The 7,469-nt window shown below is 43.8% G+C and overlaps 1 long non-coding RNA gene across 1 annotated transcript; it reads left to right on the top strand.

Annotated features, from left to right (window-relative positions):
* Positions 1 to 364: 364 nt before the first annotated feature.
* LOC140491226 (uncharacterized) lies at positions 365 to 6,923 on the top strand. The gene is made up of 3 exons (XR_011963236.1): positions 365 to 1,015; positions 1,158 to 1,330; positions 6,740 to 6,923. It is a non-coding gene; the product is annotated as an uncharacterized lncRNA (long non-coding RNA).
* The last annotated feature ends 546 nt before the right edge of the window (positions 6,924 to 7,469 follow it).

The raw sequence follows: 7,469 nt of genomic DNA, 5'->3' as shown, positions 1-7,469 counted from the left end.
TCTCTCTACCTCACACTGCCCGCTCCCTCTCTCTCTCTCTCCCTCACACTGCCTGCTCCCACTCTCTCTCTCCCCCACACTGCCCGCTCCCACTCTCTCTCTCAATCTGCCCGGTCCCACTCTCTCTCCTTCACACTGCCAGCTCCCTCTCTCTCTCCTTCACACTGCCAGCTCCCTCTCTCTATCCCTCACACTGCCCGCTCCCACTCTCTCTCTCAATCTGCCCGGTCCCACTCTCTCTCCTTCACACTGCCAGCTCCTTCTCTCTCTCTCTCTCTCTCTCTCTCTCTCACTCTGTCAGCTCCCACTCTCTCTCTCTCTCAATCTGCCTGGTCCCACTCTCTCTCCTTCACACTGCCAGCTCCCATTCTCTCTCCCCCTCACACTGCCAGCTCCTTCTCTCTCTCTCTCTCTCTCTCTCTCACTCTGTCAGCTCCCACTCTCTCTCTCTCTCAATCTGCCCGGTCCCACTCTCTCTCCTTCACACTGCCAGCTCCCATTCTCTCTCCCCCTCACACTGCCTGCTCCCTCTCTCCCGGCTCCATCTCTATACCTCACTCTTCCCGATCCCACTCTCTCTCTCCTTCACACAGCACTCTCCCACTCTCTCTCTCCCTCACACTGCCCGCTCCCACTCTCTCTCCCTCACACTACCAGCTCCCACTCTCTCTCTCCCTCACACAGCACTCTCCCACTCTCTCTTCCCCCACACTGCCGGCTCCCTGTCACCAGAAATGGAGATGGAGAGGAGGAGAAAGGAAGGAGAAAGGGGAAAGGTCCCTTCCTGACACTGTGCCATTATTTAAAACAGGTGGTAAGGAAAAGCCAGGGAACTATAGACTGGTGAGTCTGCGGTCAGTGGTGCGTGAGTTTTGAAGAAAAGTATTAAGTTAAAAAAATACATGAAGAAGGACCGATTGGTTATACACGGAGCTTGTAGAGAGGCCCGAATAGGGACGGCTCGGGAGAGGATTTTGTATCCGGACAGTGAAAGCTGAATGTTGGATTATTTGAGGTAGAGTTGTTTTTTTTTCATTTGTTCAGTTAGGTGTTTGGTTTCTTTTTAATATTTATGTTGAATTTTTTTGCATGCTTCATAATAAATCTGATCATTTAATTTAGTTTATAACGTGCTAATGAAAACTCCTTCTTTGCAGGATGAATGTTACTGACAGCCTGCAAGTGATATTGAGTGCGATGACAAATAGATTTAGCGAAGTGATTACACAGCAAGGTCATTCAGATCAATAACTGTCTGTTGGGAAAGGTTTGAAGGTGGTTTCAAAGTCTCCTGTGGTTGTTCCTCTCTCAAACAGATATTCCAATTTGGGTAAGTTGTCATCAGCTCTTGGGCACTAACAATGAATTTTATGTTAAACGGATTTATTAGGATTTAAAAGAATAATATTTTTTGGGAACTGTCCTGCCAGGAACACAGGCAGGAGATTCTGCGGTAGTGAGTGTGAATCGAGGATAATACGTTGCTTTTCTGGTGCCAGGGTGAAGGACACCTCAAAATGTTTGAAGCAGATTGTCAAAGGGGAGAGTGAGAAGCTGGAAATTATTGTACATATCGAGAGGAATGATTTGGAGATGCCGGTCTTGGACTGGGGTGTACAAAGTTAAAAATCACACCACACCAGGTTATAGTCCAACAGGTTTAATTGGAAGCACTAGCTTTCGGAGCGACGCTCCTTCATCAGGTGATATCGACACAGACATCACAATCATCTGATGAAGGAGCATCGCTCCGAAAGCTAGTGCTTCCAATTAAACCTGTTGGACTATAACCTGGTGTTGTGTGATTTTTAACATCGATAGGAATGACATAGTTAGAGAAAAGGTTAAAGCTTTACAAAGTGCATGTAATGGGTAGGTAGAAAATATGAAAAGTAGTAATCTCTGGTTTACTTCTGGTGTCAAGTTCTAATGAGGGAAGGAATAAAAGGACAGGGCAGATAAATCAATGGTTGACGAGGTGCTGCACTGTGCAGGGAGTTACTTTCTTGGAGCATTGAGATGTCTTCTGGGACAGAAAAGACCTGTTTAAAAGGATGGCTTTCACCTGAACTAGACCAATATCCTGGTGGGGAGATTTGCTCGTTCTATTTCAGGAGATTGTAAGATTTGAGAGGGGTGGGGCGGGGGCGTCCTAAACAACAGTGAAAATAGAAAGAAAGATGACAATGATTCTGAATCAGAAAACAGCACGTTATTGAGAAAGGACAGTCAAGAACAAGTCAGAGAACAAAGGGACACTGAACACTTAAACTGCATTTATTTCAATACACGAGGTCTTATGGAAAAGGCTGATGAACTCAGAGCATGGGAGGGAACATGGGCCTGGGATGTCATTGCTATTACAGATAATACCTTCTCTTGGGAAATAAGGCAGGGCAAGTGACTGAAGTGTGAGTCAGGGAACACTTTTGGACCAGAGATCATAATGCTCGTAACTTTAAATTAGTTGTGTAAAAGGATAAAAGTTAAAGTTCTTAATTGGAGTGAGGCAAATGGGTATGAAATAAAAACTTTCAAAAGTTGATTGGAGCAGAATGATCGCAGGGAAAAGGATGACTGACAAGTGGGAGGCCTTCCAAAGTGTGATAACAAGAATTCAGAAACATTCTGTTCCTGTTAGATTACAGAACAATGGATGAATAAAGATGTTGAAGTTCAAGTCAGGAATAAAAAATAACCATCTATTAGAGAGACAATTGGGATCAACTGAATGTCTTGAAGAGTGTAAAGAGTGTAGGGACATTCTTCAGAAGGAAATGAGGAAGGCAAAGAGGGGACAGGAGATAGTCTTGGCAGATAGGATAAAAATTATCCATAAATACATTGAGTGAAGGAGCAACCAGAGAGAGAGAGTAGGACCCCTTAAAGACCAACGAGGTTGTCTTTGTGTTGAACCTCAAGAGATGGGAGGGATATAAAAAATATTTTGCATCCATTTTTATTGTTGGGAAAGAAATGGCGGCTGGAGAAATCAGGGATATAAATATTGATGTTTTGGAAACAGTTCACAGGACAGAAGAGGAAGTGCTGGAGATCTTAAAAAAACATGAAGATAGATAAACCTGATCAAGTGTGTCCCAGGATGTTGTGGGAAGTTGGAGAGAAAATTATACGGCCCCGAGCAGAAATATTTGTATCATCTATAAACCATGGGGAAAGAACTGGAGGACTGGGGTGTGGCTAATATGTCATTGTTTAAGAAGGGATGTGAGGAGAAGCCTGGGAACTATCGACCTGTGAGTCTGTCCTCGGTGGTGGGTAGGTTTTTAGAGATGATCCTGAAAGATAGGATTTACAGAGGTTGGAGAGGAAAGGATTGATTAGAGATGATCAGTCTGATTTAGTGGGAGCAAAATCATATCTCACCTTTGATTGGGTTTGTTTTGGAAGTAACCAAAATGATTGATGAGGACAGAGTGGTAGATGTTGTTTGCTTGGCCTTTAGTAAAGCCTTTGATGAGGCTCTGCATGATCGACTAATTGGGTAAAGTTAGATCACATAGGATTCAGGGTGGGCTTGCCAACTGAATACATAATTGGCTTTATGGCAGATGATGGATCATTGTTTTTCAGACTGGAGGCCTGTGACCAGCGGTGTCCCACAGGGATCGGTACTGGCTCTACTTCTGTTTGTCATTTATACAAAGGATTTGGATGAGAATGTCGGAGGCATGGTTAGTAAGTTTGTGGATGACACCAAAATGGTAAATAGACAGTGAAGAATGTGACCCAAGATTACAAAGAGATCTTGATCAATTGGGTCAATGGGCTGAAGAGTGGCAGATGGAGTTTAATTTGGATAAAGTTGAGGTATTGCATTGTGGTAATACAAACAAGGTCAGGAGTTAACAATAGGGTGCTGGATAGTGTGGGAGAGCAGAGAGAGACCTCAGGGTTCAGGGACATAATCCTTTGAAATTTGCATCCCAGTTAGACAGGGTACTTAAGGTGTTTAGCATGCTTGCCTTCATTGCTCAGACCTTTGAGTATAGGAGTTCTGACATCATATTGAACTTGTACAGGACAGTGATGAGGCCTCTTCTGGATTAATGTGTGCAATTCTCATCACCCTGTTATAGGAAGGATATTATTAAAGTGGAGACAGTTCAGTAAAGATTTACCGAGATGTTGTCAGGAATGGAGGGTTTGAGATATACACATGGGCTGTTTCATTGGAGTGTAAGGGGTGACCTTACTGATGTTTAAACTATCATGTGGGGCACAGATAAGATGAACGATAAGGGAATTCAAGCCTGAGGGGTATATTTTTAAGGTGAGAGGAGAAAGATTGAAAAAGGACAGAAGGGGCAATGTTTTTAGAATTTTGGCTGTGGAATGAACTATCAGAGGAAGTGTTGGATGCAGGTACAGTTACAATGTTTAAAATACATTTGGACAAGTTCATGGATAGGAAAGTTTTAGAGGGATATGGGCCAAGTGCAGGAGGTGGGAATAGTTTAGTTTTGGAACATGGTCGGTGTGGCCTGGTTGGTCCGAAGGGCCTGTCTCCGTGCTGTATGACTCTATGACTCCATGACATTACGGTACGCAGTCAAAAGACACGTTAGTCTCTGCACACGCTCACTTTGCTCTCCAGCTCATGGGCTGGGACACAGCACGGGGAAGGGTATTGTTGATGGATGGAGATACCGAGGGGCTTCTATACACAGTGGGTGTATAATGGAGGAACTACAGAGGGACAGATCAGGATTGATGAAGCTGCACAAGGGAGGGCAATTAGACTGGGGACATGGAGGGGGACAGGGGCTAAATTTGCAGTGGTGGGGGTGGGATTGTCCAATATTGAAGTGGGGGGGGTGCAGATTCCATCTCAGAATCAGGGAAGGAAAAAAGGAGAAGGAAAGAGAGAGAAAAATGAGAGAAGAAAAAAGAGCAAGAGAATGGGAACGAACACAGATAAAGGTGGGAATAACAGGCAGGAGAGAAAAATACAAAAGAAGAGGCTGCCAGTAAGAGAGAGAGAGAGAGAGACAGAAAGGTTGAGAAGGAGAGAGAGATGTAGAGTAATACAGACAGAGGGTGAGAGGCAGAGGTAAAGAGAGATAAAGGGAGAGAAAAGAGGAAAAATCAGACAGATATAAGCACATGCTAAGGAAAGATATGGTGAGATTTAACAATTGATGTTCACCATTCTGGTTGGTCTCAGTTCTCGCGATGGTTTCTCAAACTCTTTCTCTCCCATTTAAGTCAAACTCTGCTCCAGGGGCTTGTTTTTGAGATTCAACCATTCCCCACACTCTCACACACAGTGACAGACAGAAACCCACAAATACTCACCCCCTGCTCAGTGCACACAGTGAAAGTTGAGTAGGTTAGGATAGTTTTCATTAGAAAAAAGGAGATTGAGTGGGGACCTGATTGAGGTCTACAAAATTATGAAGGGTACAGACAGGGTAGACAGAGATAAGCTTTTTTCCCAGAATGAAGGATTCAATAACGAGAAGTCACGCTTTCAAGGTGAGAGGTGAAAAGTTAAATGGGGATACACGCAGCAAGGACTTCACACAGAGAGTGGTGGGTGTCTGGAACACAGAGGTAGTAGAGGCAGGCACGGTAGATTCATTGAAGATGCGTCTGGACAGATACATGAGTAGGCAGGGAGTAGAGGGAGAGAGATGCTTAGGAAATGGGCAACAGGTTTAGACAGAGGCTTTGGATTGGTTCAAGCTTGGAGGGCCGAAGGGCCTGTTCCTGGGTTGTAAATGTTTTTGTTCTTTGTTCTTTGAAGGGAAAATGGCTGCCAGAACCTGTTTGAAATATCCCAAGTCTCTCACTGAAAGCACCCTCTCTGCCCAAGTCCCAGCTCATCCAGTCAGTTCCCAGCTCTCTCTACCCAGGGCATACCTCCCCCAGGGATGGAGCATAGCCAGAGTCATCTCAGTGGGATTAGAGGGGGGAGGGAGTGAGGGAACGAGGAGGTGTGAGAGAATGCAGCAGGTAAACAGTTTCATCCAGTCTACCTTTGTCTCCTCCTGCTTTGCATTTTATTGTCTTGGAATAAAAAACAAATGTATTTTCAAAATGATCCAATTCCTTTTGTCTTTGTGATTTCCTATTGATCAATGTGACAAATCTCAACTTGCAATTGTCAGGAATCTAACCCAGGTCACCTGTTTGGAAGACAACTACACTAACCACGATAGCACCATTACTGTGCACTTTAACACAACACAGTCCCCAAACATAGTTAAAAAGACCTTTATCATGACAAATTAAACAGAGTTCATGTTGATTCACTGAAAGTGATATTCAGTCAGGTGACGATAGCTTATATGAAGAGGTAGATTTGAAGGAGCATCTGAAATCGGAGAGGGAGTTGGGTCATTGGGTGGGTGCAGAGAGGGAGTCCAGAAATCCCTCTGGTTGGGCTTGGATTCCCCGGCAATGCATCAGCTGGTTCATGGAAAGGAACAAATAAAGAAACGGGATGATGTCAGAGAACTGGTTCAGTCCAGATTGCCTTTGTCTCCTCCTGCTTTGCATTTTATTCTTTTAGAATGAAAGCCACATGTATTCACAAACTGATCAAATTCCTTTGCTCTTTGAGTTTTCCTGTTGATCAATGAGAAAATCTCAAAATGCGATTTCCAGGAACCAACACGAGGAATTGAATGGAAACAAAGTACATTATTGTTGAAAGTAAAGGTGCAAATAAAGACACAGAATCTTTACAATATTTTATTTGCTTTTTCAACAGGAAACTTCTCGTTTTTTAAAAAAAATTGTCCACATGTGTGGCTCAGAGAATTCAGTGAGGAAGAGTGGACAGGAGCCTGTCGTTGCATTTCCCTCTCTGGCCTGCAGGGAGCGATTACACCTTCCTCCACATCATTTATTTTTCTACCCACTTCACTCACTGAGGACGGATTACTTGGAATAAATGTAGCTTTTTTATATATTTGGTTTTGCTTTTGTTCCTCCACTTCCTACTAATTGTTGCTGATTACGAACAGCACTTTACACTGACTTTCCACCTCCAGGCTCTTTCATTTTGCTCCTCAGATGGAGCCATTCCTTGCCCATGAGGAAAGGAGTGTTATCATGTTGCTGCTCCTCCTTCTCCTTTCAGTCCATTCCTCACGTGGACTCCTCGTTCCGTTCTCTGCTGCACCTAATGTTGACTCTCAGTTACTTGGATTGATTCACCAATTGAATTATTGTTCTCACTGGATATGTCATGGTGTACTTTAACTGGTCTCTGAAATGTTTCTGTGTCACCACATAAATAAGGGCATTTGTGCAGCAACTGAAGTTCCTCAGCATGTATCCAATCAGAACAAAGAGACCAAAAGAAACAGAATCCAAGGAATAACCGGCATTAAAGAAATATAAAATATGCAACAACCAGAGAAGTATGAAGCTGGCAGATATGGCAAAGAGTAAAATCACAGAATTCTTCCTGCTCTCTCCCTCTGGATCATTCTCTG

Source organism: Chiloscyllium punctatum, chromosome 19 (genome assembly GCF_047496795.1).
Source record: "Chiloscyllium punctatum isolate Juve2018m chromosome 19, sChiPun1.3, whole genome shotgun sequence".
In the NCBI taxonomy this organism is placed as follows: Eukaryota; Metazoa; Chordata; class Chondrichthyes; order Orectolobiformes; family Hemiscylliidae; genus Chiloscyllium; species Chiloscyllium punctatum.
Note: the sequence above shows the minus strand (reverse complement) of the source record. Positions and strands in the feature narration are given on the sequence as shown.